This window comes from Lepidochelys olivacea (genome assembly GCF_965140295.1).
Source record: "Lepidochelys olivacea isolate rLepOli2 genome assembly, chromosome: 3".
Classification (NCBI taxonomy): Eukaryota; Metazoa; Chordata; order Testudines; family Cheloniidae; genus Lepidochelys; species Lepidochelys olivacea.
In genome coordinates, this window is record NC_140413.1 from 190,043,119 (window position 1) to 190,060,282 (window position 17,164).

General features: G+C 42.7%; 1 long non-coding RNA gene across 4 annotated transcripts in view; it reads left to right on the plus strand.

Moving 5' to 3' along the window:
• The window catches only part of LOC311518416, a 786,470-nt gene that overhangs the window by 733,071 nt on the left and 36,235 nt on the right, over positions 1-17,164 (plus strand). For all 4 annotated transcript variants that reach the window (XR_014710978.1, XR_014710979.1, XR_014710980.1 and 1 more), the window contains one exon: positions 7,111-7,144. This is a non-coding gene — a long non-coding RNA (uncharacterized lncRNA). The remainder of the gene's footprint in view (positions 1-7,110; positions 7,145-17,164) is intronic.

A 17,164-nucleotide genomic window follows, 5' to 3' on the forward strand; every position in this document is an offset into this window, starting at 1 on the left:
GCAGAATGTGCTGACTTCTGGTTAAGAAGAACCTCTCTCCTGGGAGCATGTCATACTAGTGCTCTGTCACAGGCTCTGATGGCCTGTTCATTTCTGTTGGCTATGATTTACAAAGACCTACATGGTTCGGTACCTGCCTGGAAGAATGACTGTCTTTCTACCTGTAGGATGCCAGCACATCTGCGATCTGTGGAGCTGCTCAGTGGCAGGGCATTTTCCCTATCTCTTGAGCGTCCATCTGCCTTTGGTCTCAGAGAACCCACAACTGCCGAACACTGGGGCTGTGACGCATTCTCAGGATGTCCAGGGCTGTGGGTCACAGTGTTACTCCCCTGCCTCAGCGAAAGAGAGACTTGGTGCTAATCTGTGTGTCAGCTCCCTGACACTTACCATCAGTTAGCCATCCAGACAAACTCCAGATAGGTAATTACACATCCCTTTGTCTGGCAAAACCTGTTGTCAAGCCTAAACATATTATCAGTACATACATACAACTTCTTAAATATCACCCGTACATACATCACACTATGATTTGGAGCATCATCATGACGTATGTTTTGATTGGACACCTCACACAACACTCTTTGGGTAGATACTATGAAAGCAATTTGTTAGCTGTAGTGAGTTTGTTAGGCCTGAAAGGAGTTGCTGTTACAGAACAGTGAACCTTTCGGCAGTGAGCATTTAGGGATTCTTAGGGTCACAGGGACACATTGTAAGACTCATCTGTTTTCTCTGTTTTTTTGGTGACATGGTGGGCTGAAGGATGCTGAGTAGTTGTAGGGATTCTTCTTGTCCTTTGGATTGGTTTATATTGGGGCTGCTGGGGGTTGGCTGGGTTGGTTATACAGTATTTAGATTTCTTCTGTGTATTTTAAGAGGTGTTTAATACAAACACCTAGAGCCGAAGAGAAGTGTTTTTTCTGAACACTCAAAGAAATAAAATAAAACATATAGGCTTAGGTCCCAGTCCTGCCATGAGCTCCATAAGAGTGGACCCCTGCTGCTGCCTGAGCCCCACTGCTTTTACTCTAGCTCAGTGCTCGTTGCAGGATCAGGGCTTTATGCTGTTAGTTGAAGTCTTAAATGTTCAGTTTGACCATGTAACCATTGTCTTTAGTCCTATGTAGATTGTAACCTCCAAGGGGCAGGGTCTGTGTCTTTCTCTATGTGTTTTACAACTCTGAGAATGCTGTTGGCATTTTGCAAACCATGAATAATACACCATGGCTTGCTCTGTCTTGTGCATTGACAAACCTGTTCCATTTTGAATTGAGGGAAATATGTACAGCTTGCTGCAGGTATTGTCAAATTATTCCTCCCACTTGGTCTCTTCTTCATTTTCACACTTGGTCTCTTCTTCAATTTCAACATGCTTAATACCTACTCAGGTAACTGACAAGCTGCTCCAGTTACACACTAGAGGTGGAATATTGAAGTCCTGCAGTTCAAACATAGAGAGATATGTATAGCCCCCTTTTCATTCAAATCCCTCAAAAAAAAAAAAACCACCCCCCACTAAAATTCAGACATGCTGCCCATAATTTAGGGCAGAAAATAGAGCATACAGTTAATATCTCAGTGGTTTGCCAATTCTGTGATGTCATAAGTACCAATCATGAAACAGGAGCCATGTGGCTTAGTGGATAAAAAAACACTGGCTTTTCTCCTCTGAAAAGGCAGTTCAAATCCAGCTTAAGGTTATAAATTAAGTGAGTCCCTTAACCTCGTCTAGGAAAGGTGATCTCTCCAGGTTGGAGCTGAGGTCACTGGCAGGTCACTGTGATGAAGCTTGTATTTGTTGGCTTGCACACACTTGCTTAATGGTATAAGCAGAGGAATTAAGGTTCATATCCTGGCAGTATGCCAGAAAGCCAGACACAGCAGGCAGCAAGGTGTACCCAGATACATAGCTAGACACATCCAGCGAAATAGAAATCCTGAGTCACCGGGCAGAAGAGCCACACACTGGGTCAGATGAGTGCGCTGATGGTGCTGCTTTTTGTTGCTGTCTTCTTGAATTATTTGTCCCAGACTGAGAGAGTCATCGTATGCTTGCAGAGAGTATCATCATAAGGACTTGCTGGATTTTAGGCCAACCATTCCCCTCGGATCACGTTCCCAGATCTACGGTTCACTTCCCATTGCTTTAGCAGTGCATATCTGTTGTCAAACTCACGCTGGATCCCAGCTAGCGCACACTGCTGTTTGAATGTTCACTTTGCCCTCCTTGCTCTCGTTTCTTTCCTTACCCTCCTGCATTGGCACCAATAGAATGCAAGCGTGCTGGAACAATTTGTATGGTGGGGGTGCTGAGAGCCATTGAACCAAACTGTACACCCTGCATATAATGGAAACCACTTCAAGTCAGGGGAGTGCTGCAGCACCACCCGCACCCCCAGTTCCAGCACCAATGATAGGATGTATCCCCCAGTGCTTAGGTGCCCACTCACTGATCCTTGCCAATCACGACTGCTCACTTCAAATTAAGTGTAAAAATATAAAGAAGGAGGAAAATCCCTCTTTGAAGTTTGGTGTTAATGCTGCTGGTAGCTTTGTAGTCACAGGGTGCACTACAGACTCACCCCGCCCCCCATCTCCCCTCAGGGTCTGGAAATGACGTTTTTTGAGGTTTTCAGTTTGGATGCTGAGTTGGCTTCTGCGGTGTGTTGCCATCCTGTCCGCTGAAGGAACAGATTGGAACATTCAGAGAGCTGCATTTACACTGAGCAGAGTTTGATGTGCAACAGCCAACAGGAGTCTGTTTAATGGTCTATTTCACTACCATGCCCTAAAGAATATTAAGAGTTAGGGGAGTTCCACCAGTCTCACACCAAAGAGCTAAGACTCAACTGTGAAGATCCTGTATGATTAGTTTCCGTTTTACCAATATACGTTCAAAGCATTTAAATGGCTTTGCGGGCTGGCAAATTATTTCATTTTCAATAATTCTTTAATTCTTTAGCTGAAGAATTTGAGTTTGGGCAGAGAGGAATCTGAAAGGAGTGTGACTCTTAAACAAAACACCTGTCTTTCATTCAAGGCTAAATTGACAAGCAATAATTTAGTTGTCTAAACGCAGAGCTTTCAGGATTTCAGGCTGCATAAATGTCAAAAAAACATAAAGATGCATGGGTAAGGTTCAAAGGTAGGCTACAATGTAGGCAAATATACAGAAGAACTTCAATTATTCAAGCACTGATAACTCTCTGTTATCTGAAGGTTGAATATGTTTTCCACTCAAAATGTGATTTTAGTTTATAAAGTTTTCTGAAAAAATGCAATGTGCTGGATTCCTTAAGTGTTTGTCCTGCAGACTTTGTGAACTCTGAACTCTTTTCTCGGGAGAGCTTATAACATCTTCTGGATCTCAGCACCAACAACCTTTTTATCTGAGTCCTTTGTTATCCCAAGGAATGTGGATGAACTTGATGTCACCTGTTACATTTGGGTTAGGGTAGTGAAGTAAATAAATCATGATTTTCATCTTTTCTCCTACTACCTTCCAAGCATCTTTGCATACTTTATCTTTAGAGATCTCTAGCTGTATGCAGAGTGTATGTATGATGAAAGGGAATTCCCTTAATGCATTGGAAGAGGTTTATATTTGGGGATGTTGTATCTTCTAACTATAGAACCACTTAACCACTTAGCACAATTCAACATCTGGTGGCTGGAATCAGTGAGCCAAATTCTGCCTTTAGTTACATCCTTGCACCTTCTTGGATTTTCAGCTACCTTCTGAGTGCAGAATGTGTCCCACTTTCTGTACCTCTGGAACATTACTGCCACTTTGACTCACACCAGGGCCCTCAGGGGAATCTGGCTATATATTATACTGAATCCAGCCTAAAAATACTTTCCCGTGTGTCCCAATTACTTTGGAGACAATTTGACATTATTGTATCTTCAAGAGAGAAGCAGCTAATATTTGCTAGACCAGTACAAGCTATAGAACTAGGACCCTGCCAGGTTTATAGGGAGTTCGGCAAAGTAGTGGAGGCTGCAGACAAAACTGGTTTGCAGTAGTGCGCTTGGAGCATCTTCCCACACATCTTTCCCATCTTCTCCCACGTATGACTCACGACTCTCACTCCAATTCCTTCCCCCTGACATCTTCCTCCCTTGCTTTGTAACACCAGAACCTACCTTCTCTCTTCTCCTGTCCATGGCAAACAAGCAATGCAGGGAATCACTTTCCTTCTCCCAAAACCCCTGTTGGATGGCAGGACACCATCAAGTGTTCTCATTCCTTACTCTCCCAGGGTAACAAAGCTGGGATGGCACAAGACGGTGGATTTTGCTTCACCTCCTCTCCCACAGTTAGGTCTCCAGGGGAGAGGATGTGAAAGTGCCAGACATGGTGGTCAGATCTTCGTTCAGAGAGGGAGCTGGATTGTGCCAATCTGTGCAATGGTCACTTTTTAAAATCTTATTCATGAGCTGCAGAACGGGAGAAGGGCCATGACTGCTGCTCTGTAGCTAATCTTTAATGGTGCATGCCTGGGGTGACCCAGGCCTCTGGGCCAGTAACTGGGCCACAACCGGGCAGTGCAGGGGCAGTGCTATTCCCTTGGGGAGCTTCTGGCCAAGCCCACCACAGCTATCCTGCTGGTTCCCTCTCTCCCAACAGCTTCCTTTCAGTCATATGCAGACACAAATATACAGAGTTGCCAACGAATCTAATCAAGAGTAGTGTAGTTCTAGACCCTGCTTGTGATGACTAGAAGCTGTAACCCTCACTGGATTTTCAGCCTTTCTTTGGTGAGAAGAGCCTCCCGGGGAAGGACTGTGAACATGGCTGCTGCAGGAGGCAGACAGAGCCCTTGCCCTCCCTTCAGGAGCCAAGAGGAGTTTTGGGTAAAGGGAGCAGTAAGAGACCAGCAGCTTGGGGCTCCTAACCTCCCTTTCAATGAAAAATGGGTTGGCTCCTCTCTGCCATGCAGTTCCAGGTATGAAAAGGGAAAGAAGAGGATCCTGCTGCAGCAGGTTCCCAGGCATGGAGGTGCGGGTGGAAGAACCCTTGGAGCTGCAGGAGGATCAGAGGTGAGATCTGGAGCACAGGACCTATGTGTAGCTGTGGGGCAAAGTTAATGTCGGGTCTAGAGGATGCATAATTAGTTCCTGGGGTGGGGGTTGGGCAATTTTTGGAGGGACACAGAATTAATTAGAATGTGGAGGTTTGGGAGGAGGCAAAAAGGTTGTCAAAATGAATTCTAACACACATAGGGGCAGGCTGTGGGAGTTAAACAATCAAAAGATAAGTGTATCTATCTATCTAGTTGGGGGCCACTTTCATGGGGGTTGGGGGCTGACTATTCAAATGACTATATTTTGAACAAACATAATAGTGAGTCTTGGGGGCAGATTGTCCAGTACTGGGAGAAAAACCATTGGAGGGGAATTTAGCATTTAACTCCACATGGAACTCCCATGGGCCTTGCCCCATGTGGTCCTGCCAGCCACCACCACCTGCAGAAAAGCCACCAACAGATCTGGCAGAGGCTGGCGATCCATGAGAGGCCAGGCCCATGCACAAGAGGGCTATGTAGTATCTTTCCCCTATGCTCTTTGGTCGTGTGTTTCTACTGAAGCCATTCTACCAATGACTTTCTCCTGCTCCCAGTGGCCCCTGGGAAAGCTAATACTATATGAATATTCTGGGTAACTTCTGCCTCTCCCTTCCCCTGACTCTTGCCAGCATGAACTGGTCCATCAGAGAAAGCTACATAACATGTAAAGGAGGCAGAACTGCAAAGATACCTGAACTCCATTTTCACATGGTGGGCAGAGCTAGAGGAAATGAGGTGGCCCAGTGTCATCAGTTTTTGTGATTATGAATGAGCAGAAGCACAAATGGGGATATTCCATTGGGAGTCTTACAATTTAAAAAAAAAAAGCCCTTCCCCCATGTAATATTGCTACAAAAACAGAATTTTCTAAACTCCAGAAGGCAGACATGAAAAATTGTACTCAAATAATTTAAAAGTCTTAGGTGTCCCCTGGCGATCAAAAAGAAAACAAAACAAATAATTTAAGGTTGCATTTTAATTGAATTATGCAATGACATTAATTTAAACATTAGTAAACAGATGCAATTTTGTGTAATGCTTTAAATTAAGTTTCTCACATATGCATTTAATTGAAATGTATTGAGATGGTTATTTATGTTAATAAAATAATTAAAAGCAGTTATTTAAGACTAACTATGAAATAGCTGTGTAACTACCTATATTAATAAGACAGTTAGTTAAAGGATAATGTCTATTGCTTTATAGTTTAAATGCAATAAACAGCTGCTGAGTTAGATTAAGAGCCAAAGTGAAACTAAAGTGTTTTAGCAATCTCAAAAGCTATTTGTTTGTAAGTATACTGCAAAGCAATAGAGATTATTCCTATTATACAACACCTATAGCATAAACATTAAAATATGATTTTCCTAAGTGCTTTGATTCCTTTCTCTCAGATTTTCCACCTACACCACAAGAGAGGGCAAGGCTAGAATCAGTGGAAAATGGCTTGAGCGGAGAAGGACATGTATGCGAGGGTGTTTATAGGGTGATTTACTGTCCTAATCTATAGCCATGCATTACTATTGACTTCAATGAGATTGTGTGTGGATGTAAGTCAGGGCAGAAACTGTGTTAACCAGCTGTACTTTTAGGGTGTCATAATTCAAAAATCTTGTTTGTTTTTTGTTAGAAAAAACTCTTCCTTGGCCCCAGATCAAACCTACCAGATTTTAAGCTAAAGGGACTTTTTTGTGGAAGTGGGCAGGGGAGAATCAAGCTTATAATAGAAACTCATCAGCAGCCTTGTTTAGGAAGTGGCTGCTGCCATTACATAATTAACACACAAAGAAGAGACACATTTTGGTCCCTAAGCTATGGCATTTTATGGCTGTGTCTCATAGTGAATACACAGAACTCAGACATTAGGTTGTGGTAAGTAAGCAAATGACAATACTGTGTATTTATTTGTATTACAGTTGTAATTTACAGGTTCCGAGTTGGCACCCATTGTGCTAAGCACTGTACATACATCCAATGAAAAAGATGTTCCGTGTGCCAATGACCAGAAAGACTGATTCAAATATTCTTTTAAATGCAGGTCTTGGATCCTGCAAGTCAATGGAACTATTGAGGTAAGAAAGAGTTGCAGGAATGGGCCTTTATTTATTATGTTTATGCCACCTTAGGATTCTGCTGGTTTTGTGGGAGGTGGGGAATGGTGTTCTTAATTACTTAGTTACACTTGTTCAGTTGTGTTTGAATCAATATTCTAAAGTTTATAGTTTTACAAAACTAAGGCGCCCTCACAAAGTAAATGGGAATTAAAGTGCTTTTAATGCCTTTATCGCTACTTATGATTACAGCCTTCTTCCCACTTCAAGTGGTTTAACTTTCTCTGTGGCCATACTGAAAGAACTAAATTATTGGAGCATGGTATAAGGGGAAGTATGTTGACACAGTCTTTGATGTGCACTGTACTTAGTTTCAGTCTCCATTTCTTGCAATAGTCACCTGATAACAATTCAGGTTCTCATCAATCTTTTGAAAGCCATGGTCCCTTCAGCCAAGCAAATATTATCATCAAACCTGTACTGCCTGGAGATGGTGTTTGGCGGGTCTTTGGTGACCACATTAAATAAAGTTGGTACCAGTACCACACTTTGCCGGAGTCTGTTTTTGTGGAATTTCCAAGTGCTGTTTTTGTGGCCCAGAGATACCTGAGAACATCTACCCATTAGCATCATCTCAGTTACCATGACAACTCATCAAGGAAGAACGCCTGACATCTTGTACGGCAGACCAGTGTGCCGGATGGTGTCATAGGCTGCTGCAAGGTCAAAAAAGCCAGCTCCAGTTTTGTTCTTCCTTTGAAATCCATTCGCAGTGTACATAGTAAGTGCGAGCACTTGGTCACAGATGCTTTGATTTTCTCAGAAACCTTCCAGATCATCACTCAAAAGATGTTCTGTCATGGGCATAGTCCTTTGGAAGATCATCCACTCCAGGAGTGTGTAGTTACAACTCAGGAGTGATACTGGGCAATAGCTGGTTGCTAAAGAATTGTCTTTACCTGGCATTGATAAAGCTATTACCTTAGCTCTTCACCCTATCTTATGTATCTTGTTCTCCTGTATGGTGTGGAACATGAAGATAGGCAACCGGCACTGGCTTTTCTTCCCAAGATGTTGTAGTAGTTCTGGCAATAAATTCTCATGGCCACAAGCTTTTCCTGTTTTCACTGTTGTTTTTCTATTTCTTAGGGAATGGTAGGAAGTTTTCATATTGGTTAGACAATAGAGATTGTTTGCATTGATGCCATTTATTTTTGATTGAATCTTGATTATTTATTTATTGATTTATTTATTTATCGCTTTAGCAATGTTGGTCAGCCGTGCCACAAAACTGGAGAGACTTTCTGGTGCCATGTATCTGGTGCATTTTGTGCTGCACCAAATATCCTAATGAGCGTACATGTTTTCCTGCTAGATATTGACATGTCCATTTCTGAAATTGCTTTTCTCCCAGCCTGCTATTTGGGCTACATTCAGGCTCTCTAGGAGGTGGCTGGTATTTCTGGATCGATGGATTTTTGTTCTGTTTAAAGAGGTCTGCAGATTCGTCGCCCAGATATGGTACAAAGGCTTTTTGGCAGACATATCGGATGGACTTGGAGGTGGTTTTAAAGATTCTTTAAAGATTTTTAAAGACCCAATCTGCTAGGCCTAACCCACTTTGATCAGATTCTCTATAGCCCAGATGATATGGTTTCTATTAAAGTCTCTGGCATAGATGGCAGGATGCTGGGGTGATGGTAGAGCAGGAACAGGCCATCATTGGTTAGGGGGCCCGTAGACATTAGCAGCTTCAAAGTGACCAATCCTCATGGTGTCGCCGTAGTCAGATGTAGATGGTAAACTCTGCACATCTCCTCAATTTGATCTTACATGAGTGATCCAGCCACGTTTTTCATGCAAACTGCAGTCTATGAGGTTGAAACCAGAGATTATGAAATGACAGGCAATAAGGGACTTCACATGAGTTTTCTGAAGGCAGATGACATTCGTGTTGTGTCAGGAGGCAATGTTTTTGAGAACAGAGGCTCTGTGGCTGATGGGCTCTTGATATTCAACTGTAGTACTTTGAGAGAAGAGCCAACATTTATGGCATTTCCTTGTCCACGTCCACAGTCATTGGGATCCAATAGATTTGGTTCACAGGTGGCAGTTTTGGTTTCCCTTGAAGGGTAATTACAGGGTACATGACAAGAATACAGCTGCATTGTAACTGCCCCATACCTGCATTGTTTTGTCATCAATGTGAAACACATCCAAGATTCACAAACTGGAGCAAGGGTTGTGCAAGCACAAAAAGAGTTTCATATTGTCCTTTGACCTGTCACCTGCTGCTTCTCCTGTAGATACTAGGGAGGGACTTTTGTCCCAAAAATCATGCACAGTTTTATATTTTCAGCCAAACAGCAAAACACAGGGGAAAATCATAGTGAGTTTGAGCAGCTCATGAGCCAAAATCAAAACAAATTCATTCAACCCTTTTTGACACCAAACCACCAATTTTTGTACAACTGGGGCCATGATGTTTATAGAATGATAGTGCTGTTCAGTGTTTTTCCATATGTCTGTGTTGGTTGTCTTCTGATATTTGACAAATATGGGGTGAGAAATTCAGGATGAACAATTTTCTCAATATAATCAAAATTTCCTAAAATTAGTTTACTTTTCATGTTATATCAGGGGTTTTTATAGTATAGTATAAAAACTGTGTACCAAAGGTGAAAAAATCCTGTTGAATCTATTCACTTCCTCCTTTTGAAGTTGTCTATCCTGAAGGGATGATTACATCAGTGGCTAGCTGGCCCACACTGGCACAAACATGTGAAAATCACAGTGGCAGGTATCAACTATGTTTTGTAGAAACAATTTTTAAAAAAGCCAACAGAAAAAGGGGTCTTGGCAGATACTTTTGCATGGTGATTAATCCAAGTGCAGATCCACTACTAATCTTCCACGGAATTATTTTGTTTCTGGGTTGTTAAGGAAACAGATGTAAGGGTGGCTCTGGAGTGTGTGTGTATGTGTGTGTGTGTGTGTATAATTCACCAGTTCAGATTATGGCTGTTAGTCACCCAAAATAATTATTTTCAGTGGTTGGGATCCAGCACTGGGCAAGGTCCAGTCTCACTGCTTCTACATCAGGCTTAGGCAACTGGCAGAAAAGCCCACCCAGTGACTAGCCTTGTTAAGCTTCCAGTGCTTGCAGGCCTTGCTGACTCTGCCCCGGGGGAAAACCTGTGTAACAATGGATAAAAGACTTTGGCCTCCCAGCTTACTTACAAAGGATCCTCTTCACTCATCCTCTTAGTGAGAAATCCAGTTGAATGCTTTTTTGAAATCTTTCAAATTTTAAAAATAAAATAAATCTTCTTACTCCATTCCCCAGTGAGTCTCCTGACTGCACTGCCATGTTGTTGTGCACTTCAGATTCTTTACATCAGAGAAGTCAATTGAGAGGATGCCTTTATTCCTGTGGCTCCAGGCAGGTACATGGCAAAAAAGATATTAACTTCTTTGTGTTCCTTGAAAATATTAAAACAAGAAAGAAAGAAGAAGGTTGCTCTAGAAATGGGGCAAATTAATGTGTATTTAAATAATTTGGTAGCAAACTGTTCAATAGTTTCTAATCACCGCACACTAACTTCATTTGTAGCAATGTTGCGGGAGGATAAGTTTGGAAATAGGGAGGATTGTTCCATCTGGAGACAGGGAAATATTTCTGTGTGTATGTTGGTGTTAGCGAGTTTGTCACTGTCACGTGTGATGCCAAAAGAAGATACACAGTGACAGGGTGATAAAGTGTACACAGTGAGCACAAGTGAACTGGTTCTGATTAAAATAACCATTCAATTTGGACCATCACCCATTTCCAGACCTCATTCCCAGAATGTAAGAAGTGAGGCCATACCCTTCCTGTTAACTCCCCACACCTCTCTCCTACACACACGGTTTGTCTTCACTTAAAACGCTACAACAGCACAGCTCTATTACTGTAGTGCTTTAGTGTAAACATTACCTAGGAGGATAGGAAGTATTGTTCCCTCAGCGTAGTTAATCCATCTCCCCAGGAGTGGTAGCTAGGTCAACAGAAGAATTCTTCCATTGACTTAGTGGCTTAATTACACCGCTGGGGGTGGTGGTTGATTTTTCACACCTCTGACTGACATAGTTAAACCAACCTAATTTTCTAGAGAAGACCAGGCCCCACCTACACATGTGCACATACGCACACACACACAAACACACACCTCTTCCCCTCCGCCCCCGTCGCCATTTCATTTACACTGTCTTCTAGGTGGCCTAGTGGCTGTTCATCTACTCTGTTATCTTTAGGAAGTTGATGGTTAACCTACTCCTCTTGTCTTTTTAGGGATGCTGCTCCATTCCTCTCCACGACTTCTTTCAGTCAAGCTGGCCAATAGGCCTGTATCCCTTTCTACTGAAATGTGTTGAGGGCTGAAAGTTTGCCACCCTTTCTCCCCCTTCCTTCTGATGCCAACCTGGAAATGCTCCACTGGTAACTGCACACTACCCTTAAACATGGTGGAGTTGAAATACCCCGGATGTACTGTCCCATTCACAAATCCCGGTTGTCTTAGGCGCAGAGATATTATTCACTGAAAACGTTGGAAGAATCCAAACTGACTGTATTGTTATGGAGCTGTCACCAAACGGCGCTCTTACACAGAGTCTTACACAGAGTCTTAGTGTGTGGGTGCTGTTCAGTCTCTGAAGAAATCTTGCATTGCTATTTTTGTGATGTAATTTCTTTAGGTGGGAGCTGATGCAAACATTAAGGTAACTAAGCTTTGTTGGTTGGGCTGAGATTTCCAAAAGGAGGCGTTTGTTGGTGAGCTGGCTTTGGAGGTTATCATGTAAAATAAACAAGTGACAATGACTAAGCATGTACCCTGGCATTATGTCACAGATTTCTCCTCCTAACTTGATATTTACTTTCACTTGGTACAGGGGTAACAATATTTTAAAGGCCTGATTGGGATATTTAGCAAGATGCTGTGTGCAGAGTGCATTGCAGAGCTGCACCACTCCCAAAGCAGCCATTAAGCTGGCACAGTGTGGCCCTTTGGCACTCTGACCCCACTCTGTGGGCCAGTGCAAGAGGGGTTATTATTGGTGCATGTTCTACCTGTGTCATTTGAGGAGAGGTTGTGATAAATTAACAGGAGCTGTGCTGGCTGCTGCTACCCAGCCAGGCTGAACATTTGCCCCACTGTATTCACACTTTCCCTTTAAGCTAGATTGAGAGGTGTAGTTGACACGTGTAGCTGGGGGAGCCTAGACTTATTTGGACAGTGCTGTGGAGAGGGGGTGCATGATCACCCTTTGAGCCAGACTGTTCTGGGGTGTACAAAGGGGGGTGTGAGGTGCAAGGAGTTTCTCCATGAAGGGGCCACGCACAGTAGGAGAGCCAGAAGTCTACAGCACTAGTTCTGCTGCTGCCTGTAGCCTTTGCAGAGGGTGCAGGGAGGATGAAGGGCAATAGACTTGATCCTGTCTGTGGCCCTCCAAAGCTGACTGGGTGCAGAAGGGAGTAGTTGGTCAATGGTGATGCAGAGCCATGTGAGGACTTATGGACATCTATCTATCTATCTATCTATCTATCTATCTATCTATCTATCGGAGCATGTTAAAAAAATCAACTTGTCTGGTTACTTAGTTTTGACACCTTGCTACCACTGAATTTAGCCTTGGTTCATTAGTCAAGGAAGTCAACAACCCTTTTTTTTTTTTTTTTACTATCACGCAGTGTATTCCCAGCTCATACATATCCTGTAGCTTGTTAAATAATTATTTATCCTTTAAGAAATTCCCATTAATCTCTGACAAAGAAAAGCCATAATAGGTTAGTCAGTCATCATATATATAATAGAAATCATTTTTACAAGTGTCTTTAATGGCTTTCATTAATTACATGTCTACAGTTTAAAAAAAGCAACCCCTCTCAAACACAGTGCCCTTTCCTTCTTGAAGAGTATCTAATTTCTGAAATAGCTGAAATTAAGGCATTGACACTCTTTTTGTCCAAATCAAGCAGAAAAATACACACATGGGGCAAATGGAGGGTGCAGCATTAATGCTTTCTATTAACTTGTAAGCGTCTTTCATTACAAGCCCCCCTCTCACCACCCACTCAGAAATATTCCTCTTGGGCTAATCTGTGACTTTAGGCGTAGCCTTGAATGAGGGCTGGTGCAATAGCTGCACCACTCTAGGAATAGTCCTAGGAGGTATTGTGACTCACAGACACTCTTCTGAACCATAATTTCCTCCCGCACTTCCTCCAAGGGGGTAGTAGTTTGCTGCTGGCCTGTATCAGCAGTAAATGACAACACCCCAGTTGCCCTCTTAGCTGCACTGGCAAGTGAATAGGGGGAGGTGGCTTTAGAACCAAGGCTCCACCAATTCCCCTGTACCTTCTCACCCCACTCCTCACCCACCTACTCTAGGTCTAGGTAGCACATATAGGGGTGTAGTGGGAGAATTCTTACTCCCGTGCTCAGTCAAATAGTCCAAGTCATGATTTAGCCCACTGGGAGAATAAGATGGTACAAAAGCATTTGCTTACTCATAATGTTAGTGATCATAAAAAAGGGTTACAAACTACCTCTTCTATAGTAAATGCTGGATTTAAAAACAAAAGTCTGTTTTCCCCCCTTGCTAGGGAAGTGGGGAATATCAGAAGACAAGAACAGGCATTCTGTGTTTTTGTATGCAATATTAGTCCATTACTTGGCTGAGACCCAGATCTATTGTGGTGAGAAAGTAATAGATGAACTAACTAGGGATCCAGACTCTCTGGCTCCTGTCCAAGAAACATTAAAAAATGGAGTACTGAACATAACAAGTAGGATGATGAATGCAAATGTTGATCTCTTATTGAAAACTGTTAAGTTATTAATATGTTAAGTGTATAGATGTGCATTTAGATTTAAATGCCTGCTGCTCATGTTTGTGCACCAAAATGACCTGCTTCACTGAAATAATATTTAAAGTAGCTTCACCTTGTGTCAAGGTTCATACATTAAATTCATACAGCCCGACATGTGTGGTGAAGGCTGACCTTTCCTTGGCGGATTCATCTAGCTGTACCTGCCAGTACCCCTTGGTTAAGTCCAAGGCAGAGATGAACTGGGCCCGTCCCAGATAGTTCATCTGTGCGTGGCATTGGATAGTTGTCTGGGCGAGTTACAGCATTTAGCTTATGGTAGTCCATGCAAAAACATATCTCCCCATCTGGTTTGGGAACTAGAACCACTGGAGATGCCCACGCACTGCCAGAGGGGCGAATTACCCCCATCTGTAGCATATCCTGGATCTCCCGTTCTATAGCAGTTTTAGCTTGAGGAGACACCCGGTAAGGTTGGGCTTTAATTGGGTGAGCATTACCTGTGTCAATGGAGTGGTATGCCCATTCAGTCAGTCCGGGGGTGGCTGAGAACATCGGCACGTAGCTAGTGCACAGCTCCTTGATCTGCTGTCACTGCATACGCCCAAGAGTCATGGAGAGGTTCACCTCTTCCACGCCACCATCACTTTTCCCTTCGTAGTAGACACCTTTGGGCCACTCAGCATCGTCTCCTCCCTGGGCTGTAAACTGACAAACCTTTAATTCTCTGGAATAAAAGGGCTTTAGAGAATTAATATGGTACACCTTAGGCTTTCGGTTGGAGGTGGGGAATGCTATGAGATAATTAACAGCTCCCAGGCACTCCTGGACCGTGAATGGCCCTTCCCACGCTGCTTCCATTTTATGGGCCTGGAGCACCTTTAAGACCATGACCTGGTCCCCTACTTTGAAGGAAAGCTCTCTGGCATGTTTATCATGGCTTCGCAGGGCTGCAGTAGATTGACTCCCTTCCCAAGGACCTCAGGAGTTGAGCACTAGTGAGAGGCTCAGGAGGTAGCTTACCTTAAGTCTACCCCTGTAGTAAGGATCTGAGAAAATCAGAAACACGGGTTATATTATCCCTTCATGAAAGCAACCTTGAAATCCAGAGAGCCTACATCTTCATCATTCAGGTCCAGATTGCGACTAGCCCTTATTGAGTGTGCCGTCAGAGGGAGGGTGAACCCACCTCCCTTGTGAAGAGTGGCCGTGCACTCCAGCCAGCAAAAGGTCGCCTGCTGAACTGACATATAGGGGTGTGGAAGCACCAAGGTGTGGGGAAAGCTGATTAAGTCCTTTTCTCCCCCAGACACTTATTCAAGAGCCATCCACAACCTGGCCTTAAATTAATGTCATGCATTTTACAATGCAACCTTGGCATTTTTTCTTAGAACATTGGAGAAAGTGCATGAGGTTTTCTTACCGCCCTTCATTTTTCCTGGAGTCCATGGTGACACATTGAAGTGCCTCAATAGCTCATGCAAAATAATTTCTGGATGGATAGTTGGTGGACAACTATTAAAAAAAACATGCAAGAAGTTTACAAGAAACAAACAAGTTGGAAAGTTAGGTGTGTTTTAAATGATGTGCTTAAAAAAACAATCAGCTGCATGTAGCACTGGTACTTCAGTTTTGTACAGAAAACAGACTTCTGAAACTTCTCCCCATAGCAGAGAGGTAAGCAAAACAGTTCAGGGACTGGTCTTCATACTCAGCCATAATTCCCACTGACATTCATGGGAGGTGTTGGGCGGGTGCATCAAGGGACTGGATCCTTGTTTGTTACACTTTGATTGTAGAGTTCTCCCCTCTTGAGTCAGTTTTTAGTCAGGGAATTATGTAATGTTGGGTCTAACGAATGAATGGCGGGGATCATGTCTTTTGCTGTCCCTATTTATTCCCTGTTAACATTCCCAAAGCTTGTGTAAGCTGGATGACCCCTTTTTTTGTTGTTGTGCAAAGCGAGCTTGCTCACATGGTGGGTTTTTCCAAACACTCTCAGCTTTAATTGTTGCATGCAAATTGTTTAATAAATCAGTTTATTAAATGTAATAAATGTTGGTGAGGAAAAAAAGAAAGAAAAGATATTAATTAAGAAAAGGATTTAGTCTGACTCAGTCTCATACATGAGACAAAAGGTTAAGTAAATGCCGAGGCCGCTATACCTCTTCAAACAATGAATATTAGTTTTAGAATCATTAATGTCTGCTTAGAAAACAGAGTCATATTGGAGACTTTTATGCCAAAATAACCAAGGCCAGGGCTATTTCTTTTCAATCTGAAGCTAAATTATTCTCCAATAGAGGGCTAAATGTATGCAATTAACAGTGCTAGGTAGGACAACAGAGAATGGCACTTTTAATATGCAGCCAAATTGAGATCAAGTTTTTCTTTGAATCTGTTAACTTAAACATTTAATATGCACAATCGAACTCTACAACAGAGTTAGTGAAAAGAAGCAGATAATTAACTCCTTCACTACTTGTCAGTGCAGTTTGAGAGCGGCTTGCACGTTACCTTCTGATTGCCATCTTTTAAAATTGTTACACACACAAAAACAATGGCATTTCAAGTATCTTCTGTACTTGGTGAAAGATGTGGAAGGTTGTTAAGTATTGGTTAGATATTTGATTACTGCATAATTTTTTAAAGAAAACTTCATCCTGTCAAAGATTAGCTTTCACGTCAAGTGAGCACTGATGTCAGAGCTAACCTGCTAATCTTCAGGATGGTTTGAACTGAAAATGTTTGTTCCCTTTTTTGTTGCATTCAAATATTTTTAAAATAAATAATAATGGGGGTTTTAAGTGATGGGTGAATCTCCAAGGATTTGGCTTGGACATACAGCTAAAAGTCAAGGTGCTCATTCAAACTGCTCAACACTCCTACGACTGCAAAAATGACAGGTTTCAGAGTAACAGCCGTGTTAGTCTGTATTCGCAAAAAGAAAAGGAGTACTTGTGGCACCTTAGAGACTAACCAATTTATTAGAGCATAAGCTTTCGTGAGCTACAGCTCTAGTGAGCTGTAGCTCACGAATCCAGTCTGTGCCTCAAGGAGTTTACAGTCGAAATAGATAAGTAAGGGCACGGATACACTGGAAACTTCAAAGTGCTGTCGTGGGAGTGCTCCTGTGGCAGCGCTTTGAAGTGCAAGTGTCGTGGCACAGGAGC